General features: G+C 39.2%; 1 long non-coding RNA gene across 1 annotated transcript in view; it reads left to right on the forward strand.

Annotated features, from left to right (window-relative positions):
- Positions 1-3,245: 3,245 nt before the first annotated feature.
- Positions 3,246-15,810, forward strand: part of LOC118911617 (uncharacterized) — a 29,093-nt gene continuing 16,528 nt past the window's right edge. The window contains exon 1 of the long non-coding RNA XR_008997553.1: positions 3,246-3,671. This is a non-coding gene — a long non-coding RNA (uncharacterized LOC118911617). The remainder of the gene's footprint in view (positions 3,672-15,810) is intronic.

The raw sequence follows: 15,810 nt of genomic DNA on the forward strand, positions 1-15,810 counted from the left end.
ACTAAAATGTAACAGTAGCTGTACAAACACATTAAATCAAATGAAACACATTAAACCAAAACAAAGTGTTCATAGTTAGTAACTAATAAGCAACAACAAAGCTATGGCCATTAGAAAAGATGTTCAGAAGGAAGTGAACATGACATGCATTAAGACAAGAAAAGGAAATAAAAAATATATATAGATTGGGGAAGAAGAAATAAAACTGACTTTGTTTGCAAACAACATGGTTCCTTTTTCTTTTTTGCAGTTCAACTTTTTATTTTAGTAAAATCTAAATATGCATAGCACATGTGGTATTAGCATCTAAATTAATACAATGAGCAATTACTAAAGCTACAGTAACCGGAAGTTCAATATTTACAGTCAGTAAGTTTAAATTCATTCTTAAATGATTTTTTGAAATCTAATTTATAACTAAAAATATTGCTTGATGAAGAAACTTGCTCAAAAGCTATCATTGAATGTGCAAGTTAGAGATGATGTCAACAAGGATAATCACCCTGATACCTGTCACAAAAGTTAACTCAAAATGGATCGTAGGCCTAAATGTAAAACACAAAACCATACAACTTCTAGAAGATACCATAGAGAAAGTTTGGCAATGAGTATTTAGATAAATACCAGAAGTACAACCCATGAGATAAAAAGTTGATAGTTGGGACTACATTAAAATAAGAAACTTATGTCTATGAAAGACACTGTTAGGAGAATGAGAAGACCAGCTGCAAACTGAGAGAAAATACTTGCAGAATATATATCTGACATAGGGCTTGTATCCTATATACATATATAATATATACATGTATTATATATATATTACAAACTCTTAAAACTCAACAAAACAATAAGAAAACAAATAGTCCAATTAAAAAATGGACAACAGATCTGAACAAGCACCTCACCAGAGGTTATACATGTGGCAAATAAGCACATGAAAAGATGCTCAACATTATATGTTATTAAAAAATTATAAATAAAACAACAATGAGATGCCAATACATGCATATTAAAATGACCCAAATCCAAAACACTGATAATAACAAATGCTGGTGAGGATGTGGAGCAACAGGATCTGATTTATTGCTGGTGGGAATATAAAATGGCATGGCCACTTTGGGAGACAATTGGGCTGCTTCTTATAAAACTAGCATACTCTTACCATGACTCAGCAGTCATGCTCCTTAATATTCACCCAAATAAGTTGGAAACTTACTGTCAACTCAGAAACCTGCAAGTGAATTTTTATTGCAGCTTTATTCATGTTTGCCAAAACCTGGAAGCAACCAACATGTCCTAGAGTAGGTGAATGGATAAGTAAACTGTAGCACATCTGTACAATGCAATATTATACAACCCTTAAAACAGAAATGCACTATCAAGCCATGAAAAGACATGGAGGAATCTTAAGTGCATATTGCTAAGTGAAACAAGTTGATCTGAAAAGGCTGCATATTATATGATTGCAATTGTATGACACTCTGGAAAACTAGGGAAACAGTAAAAAGATCAGTGTTTGCCAATGGTTCACAGGAAGGGAGGGAGGAATGAACAGGTGGAGCACGGGGCATTTTTAAGACAGTAAAACTACCCTGTTTCATATAATAATAATAGACACATGTATAATGCATTTGTCAAAATCCATTGATCTGTACAACACAATAGTGAACCCTAATGTAAACTATGGACTTTAGTTAATAACAATTTATCAATATTGTTCAATTGTAACAAATTTCCCACACTAATGCAAGAGGTTAACAATAGGGGAAACTGCATATGTGTGTGTGTGTGTGTGTGTGTGTAGGGGGCACAGAGGTGGTATATGGGAACTCTGAGTATACTTTATGAATTCTTTGTAAACCTATAGCTTCCCTAAAAAGTAAAGTTTATTAATTAAAAAAAAAAATGAAATTGTGCTGTGAAAGCAGGTGACCTGGAGATGGATGCAGTTTGCTTCACCTGGGAGCTAACTAGCTCTAATGGTAGCTCCTCTTTCCTCATGGCTTAATTGGTTGATGACCATTTGTGCCCAGGATGCCGAGCTGGCCGCTCAGCTGCATAATGGCTGCATAATGGACTGCCTCCCCAGTGCTGAAGCTCCTCTCAGGGAGTCTGGGGAGAATCACCCCCACTGGTGTCACATGGCTCTGGGGCTCCTTGAAGCTATTGGGCTCCCATCATGTTGTTTTTTTAAACCTTGGAGAAGTTTCCCAGGACCGGGTCAGAATGTCAAGGTTGCACTGGCCAAAGTTGCTCCCAAGAGCCCCCTTCTCTTCTGAAAATCAGCCACCTCCAGGAAACTCTTGATATCTCAACCCTCTCCTCCAATCACCCATCCTCAAAAGGTGAGGTCTGCCCATCCCATTCAGCTCTCCTTCAAGTTTGTTTGACCGTTTTAATTCCTGGACCCAATCATCAGTCAAAAGTATCATTCATCTTTTACAAAGAGGAAAAAAAGTATTTAAAAATGGGACCTCTCCACTTTTTCTTGCAAAAAGTCCCAGTGTTGCCTAATGATTCTGGTCACTCTTGCAAGGGCAAGTTGATTAGTCTCTTCATTGGACCTATCAGCTCATGAGAAATGAGAGATACCATACTTGTCCTCTTAGCCTTTTACCCTTTTATAAAAAGAGTTGCTTTTTTTCTAGGAGCATCAAGGGATGTTCTGTGTGAGTTCACAAAAATTGCCCTTGGCCACTGAACTTAATGATTCTGGGTGCCCATGAGTCAGTCTATTTTCATACCCTCTTAGGGATTTATTATCTATTAATTAACTGAACCTAATTACTGTGAGGCTGCCACTGTGCAATTATAAAAGTCATCTCAATACAGACACAAGTGTGGCCTGCCCTGGCCTTGACAGGTTTGGCTTCTTTTCCCAAGTATATCAAGCTAGCGCCATCTTCCTTCAATTTTAGACTTTCTCGTGGGGGAGTTTCTGATCCCTAAAACCTGCCTATTGATCCAGAGGCTACATTTATACGTGATCTGTAGAAATATGGTCTCCCTAAAAATATACTTGATGTTAGAGATAGATTTCCCCTGGATTAGGAAATGACAGAGTGCGAAATACTGTGTTTGTAAAATCACGTGTTTGTTTGAAATTCAAATATACCAACAAAATCATGAAAATGGAAGGATGTAGGGTGACTTTTATGTGACTGCCAGGGAGAATCAAATGGTGAAGTGAGGCAACACCCTCAAAAAGTAAGAGGGCATGAAATAGAGACATAAGGATGGTGTTGAATAAAGTCACTGGAAGGAAAAAGGGGGGAGAGAGAGGCTTGGTGGTGCCAGGCCAAGATTCCAGGGCTACGATTCCAGGCCACAGTCCGGGTTATACGAGAGAGTGGAAACGAATGGAAGACGTGTCCTCCAAAGCCTGGGTGGCGCCTACATCAGCCACAGGGCTTGAATTCTGTAAAACATTCAGACGTCATGACTATGTAACCTGAGACAGCCTTAATTCCTAGGTTTGTTGGTTCTAAATTCATCTTTCCAAACGATCTGAGGCACTCCCTGGTATTTTGCTCCTCCTCCTACCTGCCCCCTGCGTCCTCACCTCCACCCCTGCCTGGACCCAGCTACCACGGCTGCCTCATGTCATCCTGAACCAGCATTTGCCTCTGTTCAGCAGGAGGGACAAGATGCTAAAGACAAGTAGGGCTCAAGTAAGTTTTCCCTCTTAAATAAAGCAGAGAATTGAAATGCAGAAACTTTGGAGAGACAATCCCGTGTTGAGGAAAGACAGGAGGAGGACTGCTTTCCTTTTGTCCTCCCAGACTCTGTCCTCCGAGGTGGGGGAGGCGGTCCAAGCCCTGTGTTTGTTTAGATGGTGAAGCTCCAGGGACTTTGGTGGAACAGACTGTTCCCAATTCTAGGACAAGACTGCTGAGAAGGCAAAGTTCAGCCTGTAAAACAACATTTCTCTGGACAAGTATCTCTTGACTGGGTTGGAATGAGACAAAAGGTAACCATGGGATTTTGAACTTTAGCAAATAGAGAAGGCTTGTGAGTTCTAGGGAGTTGCTTCTTTGGTTTTTAAATTTTTTTTTTTTTTAGGAGAAAAATGGACAGGTTTTGTAAACTGAAGTAGGTTCTCAGTTATTGTCACTAGTGTGGGTAGTGTTTGGGACAATAGAGACAGATCAAAACTAATGGTTGCCAGGGGCCCTGGACCCAACCCGTTGTCTCCATCTCAACCGGTTTTAACTTTGCACAGATGTATTTCAATTAGGGTAATTGAAATGTTATTAATCTGTGAAATCCTGGGCAAATTATTTACATTTCTGAGTCAGTTTCCTTTCTGTAAATTGGGACTAAAGGAGGTTTGATGTGAGAAATAAATAAGATCTTAAAGTAAAAACCCCAGTATGCAGGAAACACTCGGCAAGCGCTCCTGCCTTCCCCCCCTCCAGCTAATGTTGTTAGTGGACTTGCTCAGTCCTTTCTCTTCGTAAAGATGTGTAAGTAAGAACAATGCAAGGAAAATTTACCTACTGATCTGTTTTGATAAAAGAGGACGATTTGTTTATTTAATGTCCATGGACAGCTTTGCCTGTGCAGGTGCGTGCTGGGCAGTGAGGAATGATGAAAGCATACACTGCGCGTTCCGTGTCCTCCAGAAGCCTCCAGAGCAGTGGGAAGGATCAGGCATGGCGCGATAGGTGTTCAGTAAATGGCTAAACAAAAAACACCCCGGGAGTGGGTAAGAAAAGCAAGGTCATTTCTTCATGGAGTGAGCCTAGTGTTGGGACAGAGCGGAACCAGCATTTACTGAGTGATTTCTAAGCGCCAACAGTGCGCTATGAGCGTGTCTATGTTATCATATGTGACCCTTGCAACAATGCTGTGTAGGATGTATTCACAGATTCATTTTGCAGGTTAGGAAACTTGGTGCTCTGAGAAGTTACTTCTCTGAAATCAAGTGGTAAGTATGTGGTAGAGCTGGGATACTCAACAAGTTTTATCTAATGTCTCTGCTCCTTTCTTTATCTCACACTGTTTCAAGGTATTAGGGACAAATGATAATTCCAGGCAAGCTGCCCATTTCTCACAGGGGCGGTTGGTAGAGATGGTAGCAGCTTCTCTCTTGCAGGGGAGAGAAGACCATGCAGAAAGTTGTGTGCAGCATAATGCATTCTTGCTTCTGCTTGTGGAATCTTCCTCAGCTACCATTTCCATGAGGCAGACCCATCAAACAATTGGATGTATAATACCATTCAAACAATCTAGAGGCAATCTAGGGCTTAAAATAGGAAATGACACTGATTAATTAAAAACAGAAAAATGAGGGTGCATCAGCTTGCCATGGTCCCCTGACAGCCAGGGCCCCAGGAGCCGTGGCTGTTCTCAGGGGTCTTGGGCACACCTCTCTTTGTAATCCTTCAGGCTCCAAATGAAAAGGTTTTTTGTTGTTATTTGTTTGTTTTGATTTTTTAAATAATCTCCTTGCCTTATTCCCCTTCTTACTATTGCTCTGTTTAGACTCCAGGGACAGAGAGTCTCTCCAGACAGTCTGGAGCCTTTCCAAGAATATGAACCTTCTCTGAAGGGGGTTGCTCTGCAGAGGGGGAAATGCTTGCTTTTCAAAAACACCTCCTTAGAGAGGCCATCAGCTGCCTCATTTTTGCCCTGTCAGGGAAATTTCATCTTCAGATAAGGGATTTGAGAACAGTTGGCTGTCATTGCTTAAAAGACTTAACAAGGACAAATGTCCAGAACATAGACGCCCCATCACGCAGGGGCCAAGGTCTCTTTGTTTATGCCCCTTGTGGCTTTTCCTGCTTTCCTGTCCTCTCTGTCCCAATCTCATGTCCTGGTCTAAGTCTGGAAGAAATCACAGCCTTTGAAAGTATACTTGGAATAATCTATAGAGAAACAATTTATGGTGTGCCTTTTTCTTTCATTCACTAATTTGTTAGTTTGTTCATTCATTCATTCATTCATCTGAGAAGAATTTTCTAGTAAGAAACGTTTGTTACATAACATCATTTTCTTTCCAACCACAAATCATGGAGAGGAAGCTGACTTCCTTTGTTTTGTTCCTCTAAAGACCATGTGAAAGCTGGGTTTCTAAAGAATTAAGTACTTTGATGAATGGCATTTTCACTGTTCCCCTCTTCTTTCCCTATCAGATAGTTGGAACTCATTTGTCAGCCTTACTCAGCACCACCTTCAACTCTCACCAGAGACATTGGACTAAGATATGAGGAGAATGAAGATATTGAGTACACATTCTTTCCTTGGCTTATTTATTTATTTAATAACCACTTATGGAATTCAGTATGTTCCCAATGCTAAGTCATCAATGCCTAAGATATAATAACAATAATAGTAACAATGACACTTAACATTTATTGAGAGCTTCCTATATGCTACACACAGTTCCAATGCTTTATATGTTTTAGTCTTTCAAAAGCCACAACAAGCCTATGCAGTAGTTCTCTTATTATCTGTTTTATAGATCAGGAATAGGTAAAGAATGGCCTGTGGCCTGTTTTTGTAAGACTCATTAGGTAAGAATGATTTCTTACATTTTTGGATTGGTATTGAAAAAAGAGAGAGGTAGGGAGCAGAGAGAGAGAGAGTATAAAATGCTACAGAAACTGTATTAGGCTTTGCAAAACCTAAAATATTCACTATCTAGCCCTTTACCAAGAAAAATTTTACCAAGCCCTGTTCTAGATGAAGCAACTGAGCTAAAAGGAAGTCCATTGTACCCTGGGCAGTCTGTCTGGGTACAAAGTCTGCTTTTGAGTTGCTCACAATAAGGCCCAGAGGTTAAAGACACTTTCCTGACTTATGTAGCCAGTTATTGGCAGTGCTGGAACTTTATGCCAAGACTTCCAGGTCAGTGTTATTTATTACATACTCTGTGATGTTCTTGACACACACCCCTAGAGTAGATTTTAGAAATCTTCAGTTTTAAACATGTTAAAGACCTTACTTTCTTTTCCTCTTTATTCAGTGCAAAGTTATCCAGTGAGAAGAAATCTTAGGCAGCTCAATGCATTTTTGGGTAGGTTTAGTGGTCAGGCAGTCTGAATAACAGTCAGATGTCTGAATCACTGACACCTCTCATCTCTACTTTATCTTCCCTTCCTGCAAAGTTCGGGCTAGTCTGAAGAAGATATGTAGTTCTACCTACCTATATAGTCCAAAAGCTATTTCCATAATGATATTTTGTCTTTTCCTTTTCTCTTTTATTCTTCTACTGACTATACCACCACATGGGTCTGCAATGTTTGTTTTCATTTCTTAGGTTAAAATTATTTCTTGTAAAAGCCTGAAAACTTTAAAATGGATGATATATCTTGAGGAGCTCCAAAATAAATGTGATAAGGAAGATAGGGAGATAAGGAAGGCAGTGCCCCAGGCTTTATCAATAGGAGTTTCTGTACCAAAAAGGCCAGCTCTTCATGCACCCTGAGGAGAAGCCAGCCAGGACACACGTCCCTGCCCACTCCTCCCATCAAGGATTATGTTAACTAACAACCTTATTCATTGCTAAGAGAAGGGCCATTTCTCTTAGGCTGAGGAAACAAAGCACAGCCACCAATAACTGTTTAGGCCAGATACTCATTTTAGAGATAAGTAGCTAAGAATAAAAAAAACTGGAGGAGAAAGAAGCAGCCTGAATGAGAGGCTCTAACATGGAAAAAAAAAAATGGAGAAACTAATCCTAAGGAAATAGAGTTAGTACAGGAAATAGGAAATTAATGAAATTCTATTTATGTATCTCCAGAAAGATATGAGATGTTGAACTCATAAAAATAAGAATAGTTGCTATGAAAAAGAGAACACTTAAGAGTCTCAGGAAATTTCAAACTTACTTCCAGAATGTCCCACACCCTTCATTCAGCAAAAAGGTTGCATGGAACAGCTGACCCCTGAGTTAGCAATGGAGAAGAGGTCTATTTCATAGAAATCAAATGCAAGGCACAAATACCATTTAAATTTTTCCAATAGCCACATTACAAAAGTAAAAAGAAACGGGTGAAATTAATTTTAACAATATATTTTGTTTAATCCAATAAATACAAAATACTATCATTTTCACATGTAATCAAAATAAACAATTCTTATGAGATATTTCAATTCTTTTTCCCTTTTTGTGACTAGTAGCTATCATATTGGATGACATAGATCTTGGAGATCTAATTGAAGGACTTATCCCAGAACAGAGTAAAAAGAAAATCTGAGAGAAAAATGAAGCACCAGGAGGGGTACAGATATTCTCTCAGGAATGAAAGAAGAGATAGGGTGAGTTAGATGTCCATGTGAGACATGAGGAGGACTCGGCAGAGGGGCAACAACAGAGATGGAGATCAGTGGGAGGATGCAAGATGCCTCTGGGATAGAAACTTGGCGTTTGTTGACAGATTGGCTGTGGAAGAGCAGGAAGAGGAAGACAGAAGCAGACAGAGCTCTTAGATTCTGGCTTGAGCAATTTGGTGACCAAAAAGTTCTTTTTTGGGAGGATGCAACACAGAACATAGCTCAAAATTTGAACCAGAAATAAAGTCTGCGAAGCCAAACTTGCCACGACCAGGTGGTAAGGCCTTTCTTTGCGGGACATAGGTCGCCTTCCTGCTTACCTGCTTGTCTACTGCAGGCTGAAAAAGAACTTGCATATTTTACAACTTAAACTAGCAAAGAAAAGGGAGAGAGCTTGTCTCACTGTGAACACACAGTTGTTTTAGTGAGTCTGTAAAGAGCCTGAAAGTGGAGCATCAGAAATGACACTGATTAGTGGAGAGAGCTCAGAACGCAATTCCCATTAGTCTGTATTCAAGGACTTCGGGTATTTTCCCCTTTCTCCCACTCTTCTCCCTTGTACTTTCCTGGAAATAAGTACTTTCTGCATCTTTTTGAACTGTGGAAAATAGCAAGCCCTAAAATAAAAACTAACAGTTTTCTTTCCCATTCTCAATATTGTACCTGCTTCTCAGAAACTGGTCACAGTTCAAAGTGGCCAATTTCTTAGATTTCAGTGGCAGGACAATCCTACCATTGTTTTTAAAAAAGTCAACCACTAGCACATGTGTATTTATTACCTGAATATTCTTTATAGTCAGACTATATAAAGGTTTAACCCCAAACTTGCATAATGTTACACAGTTTACAACATGTTTTTCATATATAATCTCATCTGATCTTCACAATTGTCCTACAAAGTAGGTGTAATTACCAATTTTTTCAATAGGTGAAGGAGTATATTTTGAAAGATTTACTAACATGAGATAATCTATATAAAGTACTTAATAGAATGACTAGAACACAATATATGCTGAATGCTATCTAATAATACTAATGATAATGATAATGATATTAACTTGCTTTATGTTACAAAAGAGGTGGTGCTGAGATTTGAACCCAGGAATCCCTGATAATTTTATGAGTAAATTAGCTTGTCAAAGTGAGCCTATCTTTATTCGCTTTTTATCATATAAATAATGTACTTACACAGAGAGTTTGATAGAGAAAAATACATCGCTCACCCATAATTCTACCACTTCAGTATAATAGGTATTTTCATACAAAATGATTTTAGCTTTGTAAAGGTTGCATTAGAAAGTACTGCTGATGCTTTAATTTGCCCTCTACTTTCTAGAACCCTTCTATTTTTTTTTCCAAAGTAGAGAAAAACCCTGTTTTTAATTCCTCTTCTTGGGGTTTTTAAACACCTAGATGACGTGTGGAGAGCCCATAAGGGCCTGGGATTTTACTGTCACGGACATAGGGAGTCCATGGAGACCTGCTAGCGGCTAGGAGACATTTGAAAATGGCCACTCGGGCTCCTGTGTTGGGAATAGTTGTGTCTCGGATTTTATGAGCAGACCCCCACCTGGCTCCAGTGCCTGGGCCTGTGATGGCTTTACCCCCAGCCCCTCCTGAGTACTGGAGGCAAAGGTGTAGGTCTCAGCATGTCTTGTGTGCTTCAGGGCTTCATTTGCCTCCTTGTCTCATTTCTGACCTCAGCTCATTTCCCTAATTCTCCTGCCAGTTCATCCAATTATTTGCAAAAGTTTCTTTTTTTAAACTTTATTGAGCACGTATAGCTATTACGTAGAAAGAAGGTTTCACAGTTTCTCGTCAACATACTGCCAGAAACCTTGATTACTTCTATTTTTCTGCAAATTAAGCAGAACCTTTAGCTGAGAATGGGAGTGAGGGTGTCAATGGGAAGAAAGGGAAGACTGCTTGTTTTAGAGCATGGGAGAGGAAATTCACTGGGGAAATGTAGGATTTTTGTTTTTTTATAAATTCAAAGGGATTAGGCAGGGATCAGTCATTGAGTTCAAGATTATGGCAGTGGAAGGATTAAAAGACATAGTCCTTCTCCAAGAATTGTAGAGTACTTGGAGAAATAATGAGTAACATAAAATAGTTAGAGGGCTGTATTTCATTCTTTTAACCACTTATTAATTTGACAACAATTTATTAATGGTTATCTTAAAGCAGAAGACTGAAACAGTCTCAGCTTAGAGCCTAACAGGGTGAAGAAACAGAGTTCTCTAATGGAGGTAGGCATCAAGGAGGTAGCAAATCAGTTCGTTGGCAGGAAGGAGTGTGTGTGGTCAGGAAGAGCGGCAGACAGCTGAGCTGAGTCTGAAAGGATGAATAGGAGACTCCAGGTACAAGACTGGAAAGGGCAGGTAGGTTCGTGCAAAGTAATGAAAGACACAATGAAGAACTGAAAACACAATGTGATTCAGAGATGAGATTGTTATTGGAGTTTGCTGTAGGTATGGGAAGACTGCATAAAGGAAGTGGATCTTGAGGAACTGGAAGGATTCAAAGGGAGAACAAATGGGGAGGAGACTTTAGGACAACAGAGGTGGGAGCCCTGATGGCAGATGTTGGGGTGGGCAGGAGGAATATATGAGCTGGGCAGTCATCACCAGGGCTCTGTATATGTTGCCTTACATATTCTCTTCCTGCAGAGTTGTAGGGTAGTGGGGTGGGAAAGGCTACATAGGGTGGAGGGTCTAGACTGTAGAGGGTCTTGCTTAACTCCAGGGTCCACCTCTGATATTCAGTTGTCATTGCATGAATATGAAAGGAGGTATTTCCCCTTTGTCTATTTCTGTCTCATAAAGCTTCAGCACATTGTTGAACCCAGTCTAGTTTCTTCAAACATTTGAGAACATCTACTAATGGATGAACATCCCTCAGGAGGGAAGCTAGGTGGCACTACATTACTGCCTGGCCACTGCTCTTTCAGAGCGTAGGGCACCCTTGGTTTTAAGTAAGTTCCGATGAATGCAAAACTACTTAATGGAACTTTGAGATAGATGGCCTGGAAGCCTTCTGGAAAATGATTTGTTCCTTTTGTGAATTTTTAGGTAATGAATCATTGTTATTTGGTCCAGAATTAGCTAGCTGATCTGCCTGAATGCTGCTATGAAGGACATCATTCTATTTGTAGATGTAGATCACATAGTATTCTGCTATTTGAGAAATTGTTATATTCTGTAAGTAATGCATTGAAGTGATCAAAGATATATCACAATCTCTTTCTAAGCTTTAATAAAGAAAGAGTGTCCTTCTGTTGCTTAGCTAGAATTCAAAAGATGAAGATGAGAAATAAAACTGCCTTCTTTTGCTCTTAGTGATAGAATTAGGACTCCCACTGAGGGCTAATGACTGCTAAATAGGTATTTGCCTGAATAACCAGCTGCTGTTTTGATTTCCTCAAAGGTTTTCTTTCTGGGGAAAGTAGCATTGAGAACTAGATTAATTTAATAACACTTTGTACCTGATGCAGTCTGTCAGCAGGCTTCAAAAATAAGGTGCTGGCCTATACAGCAGAGTGAAATTGAAAAAGTATCTAGACATCCTCCATGAGTAGAACACGTTGGTCTAAGGTATATATTTGCTATGAAAGAAGCGAAGTGTGGCAGAGAACACAAAGCAAGTTTACCTAACAGTGAACCTCTTTTACAGAGGCTTTGTAGTTTACATTAGAAACCCCCCACCCCATTTCTCTCTTGACCTATATTTATTATATGAAATTATGTTACCTAAGTTAATAAGCTGGGAACTCAACTCCAAACTAATCTTTGAAGTACAGCAGAAAGTCCAAGTACTTGAGAGGTCAGACCCAATCCTCTTCCACAGGGAAGAAGAGGATTGTTATAGTAAACAGAGCCAAGAGTCTGATGGTGGCAATAGATTGAAATGGAAGCAGGACAGGACCTGAGAGGAGAGCCTACAGGAGTGCACACAGTCTGAAAGGTACAGGATTGCAAGTGAAAACCTTGTTCTGTTTTCTATATGACTTCCTGGTCACATGCTGACATATTTTTTACACAGCTGGAATTATCAGCCCCATTTAAGAGCTTGACCCTCTTTAGAGAGGTGAAAGAATGATTATAATCAGCATACTTTTGACTTGCCCTGAATCATATTTTTACTACCCCCATGAATAGTTGCATAGTTTTATATTTCCAACATTGTATTAAAATACATGCATTTGGGATGTAAGTACTATGGACAGAAGAAATAAAAAGCATTATAAAAATGACCATTCAGAGCCCAGTAAGATGTCAGGACACATTTAAGAATTAGTGAGCTAATCAAGTTTTTAAGAACCTGCTTTAGATGAACTAGAATGTTCTAAAAAAAGGGGGGAGGAGCACATAGAATGTTTCCTGCTGTGCACATGTGTGCATATTCTGATAATCTTTGCTTAAAATCAATCAATTGTGGTTTTGAAAAGTCCCAAACGTTTCACCACAGAATATGTAAACCAATTTGAAAACACACACACACATACACACATAAAAGGAAACAAAAACCAAATCGAACTCTTTGTAAAAGTATGATTTCCATGTTTAGTAAAACTTTTATTGTCAACATGTTTCTCTTCTCCTCAATCACTTCCCTTCTTTCTCTATTTTATTATTGAGGGAGGAAATTTCTTTACCTCACATAATAATTAAAGTCACAGAGATCTGAACCAGTCTGTGGCTTTACTATAGTCCCAAATCATCATAGTATTTTATAATTGTAACAGCAAACACTTATAGAGCACTTACTATGTGCTAGGGTCTGCATTAGGCTCTTTACATATATTAATCAAATTAATCATCATGATAATTTTAGAAGTAAATATTCAATTCAGTAAAATTCAAAGCAGTTTTCTGATGTCATGTAAGGATTACTGGAATCTTCTGAATGTTGTGAAGTTATTCTTAATCTAAAGTATTCCTTTCAGATCTGCATTGCAGAAAGTATTCTAAGGACCTCTGTTTTTACCAATTTCTCAAAGTGGGAAATTGACTGGAGACTTGAGAACAGCATCTTTTTCCTTAATTTCCAGCTTACACATTTTATTATAACAAGACTAGGATTTACTGCCTTTCTCAGCAGCTTTATTGACAAACACATCCCATTCTGTTGGCTGGGAAAAGGGAATTTGTTTTGTTCTTCCAAAAAATTCATAATTGTGCACTTTATTAAATCCAAAGTTAAGGAATTCTCTCTTTCTCAGCAGACCAAGGGTAAGCAACAATCTGGGAATAACTCTGTTATCCCAAGTGTCCAGTTGGAGACTTAGTTTGAGACTTGGATGAGGTGCACCTGTGACATGTTCCTAGGGTCAAGGGATGTGTTTAATTGTTTAATGTGAACCAGACCCCTCGTACTCTCCAGAAATAGTAGCAATACTAATATCCCAGTTACTAGGGTTATAACCGTTTCCTCATTCAGCATGACTTTGGCTTCCCATTTTGACAACCCACTACAGTTTTCCTTCTTTCAGTTTGGCAGAAACAGTACAAGGTTGTTGCAGGTTGGCTCTGTTAGATGCTTTTATCCCTTGGAGGCTTGTTTTTGCATTTATTTCCTACATGAAGATCATGGGTTTGAAACCAGCTGAAAATGTCCACTCTCTGCAAGATGTGCAGGTGTCATGAGAGAGCCTGGAAGCCCCTGTCCCAGCTCCACTGAGCGTTAGCTCTGAGACCATGTGACACTCGCTCAGTCTCTTAGGGCCTTAGTTTCTTGATTTTAAATCGGGAAGGTTCAATAAAATATCAAATTAATATTAATAATAATAATAGCTGATATTTATGGAGTGCTTCATCAAGAGCTTAGATGACTGCTCTCATTTAATCCTTACAACAGCATTGTGAGGCAGGAATTAATAGTGCTCCATTTCACGGAGGAGCTCACTGAGCTAGAGAAGGATTGGCTCATTCATTTATTTCACATCGTGTAGCCAGTAAATGGTGGAGACATACCTGAGGTCAGAGCACAAGACTCTGTTTATTCTCAAAGTGTGATCTGCCGACCAGCAGCATTAACAAAACCTAGTGACTTGCTAAAAGGCAAATTCGTGGGCACACGGTAGGCTGGCTGAATCCAAATCTTTGGCTATGGTGCCCAGGAATCTGTGTTTCAACAAGCTCTTTGAGGGATTCCTATGTAAAGTAAAAGTTGAATTGCGGTCCCAGAACCTGTGTTCTAAGTCCCTATACTGTGGTTTTCTGCATTTTGCCAATCTTTCCAGCATCTAGAACGTTGTCCAGTTGAGTCTGGTTGGCTATAGGGTCATCTCCTTCCTCCCACACTGTTCTGTGTGCATCCATCCCTCCTGCAGCTGGGCTCCTGACCCTACACAGAATGGCCTGTGCCTAGAGAAAAAACAGTCAAGAGCACAGGAAAAGTGTATTCCTCGGTTGTGACCACCAGGATTCTTCCTGTGGCTCATGCACTATCAAAGTCAAACATATTAAAATTTTACTGCCAGAAACCCTTCTATTTTACAATTCAAAAATTGTTCGAACAGTTGGAAATTTGTTTAAATATGGGAACATATGCCTGTTAAATACATAAACTTTGCATCATTCTGACCGAAGGGATTCTGATAAGCTTTATCAGTTACAGGAGATTTTGAGGCTTTTAGTTATATAGTTTAACCATAGAACACTGCATACTTCTCTTTGCCTTGGAAAAAAGTCAAGTCATGTTTATGACCACCAACTTTAACAGGTGTTGTAAATAATGTATAGCCGGATTTGTTATGTAAACTCTTTTGGGCCTTTAAAAATCTAGGAAAATAAGGGAACGAAATCTTTATTTTTTCTATGTGGCCTCTAATTGATCCTAGTCACCATCAGATACTATACCATCAATATATTTTTTTCAGAGTCTGAATTCCTTCCACTTAGTTGCAAATAGAGAAGGGTATGGCAGTAAGTGCTGTACTTGTGCAGTGTTGAGAGAAATATGACTATGAAAAAGAAAGGAAATTCCAGCAGGAAAGAGGAAAAGGTTGTTTATGTATATCTTCCTTTACAAAAAGCTTTAAAAAGTACTATTAGAAAAATTAAGAAAACATAATAAAGTCCAAGAGGAAAATAAAGATCATTCAGGCTCTCCCTCTTCAGCACCTTTAGCATTTTAGTGTCTGTATCTTTCTAAACTTTTTTGCGAATACAGACATATATATCATAGATCTATATTTAACTCAAACTGGATCTTCCTTTGCACACTTGGCTGTGGTTCACTTCATGTTCACACACACAGATGTGTATAACTTTTCAGGGTCACTCTTGGGGAGAATTGTTAGCCATTCACGCAGCTCTGGTGCTGACCGCCATGTCGTGTCTTCCTGAGGCATATCCAGGGTCATCTGCTCAGAATATGGGGAAATAATGGGGTAGACAGAACATGACTCTCATTGTTGGTCATTTCAAAGCCAAATAAGATGACTGATCCATCCCGAATCCATCACTCACTCTGTTGCCCAAAGCTAGTTTGCTTTCTGTATTTTAAATTTACTAAGTTTGTGCAGTC

The sequence above is a fragment of the Manis pentadactyla genome, chromosome 4 (genome assembly GCF_030020395.1).
Source record: "Manis pentadactyla isolate mManPen7 chromosome 4, mManPen7.hap1, whole genome shotgun sequence".
NCBI lineage: Eukaryota > Metazoa > Chordata > Mammalia > Pholidota > Manidae > Manis > Manis pentadactyla.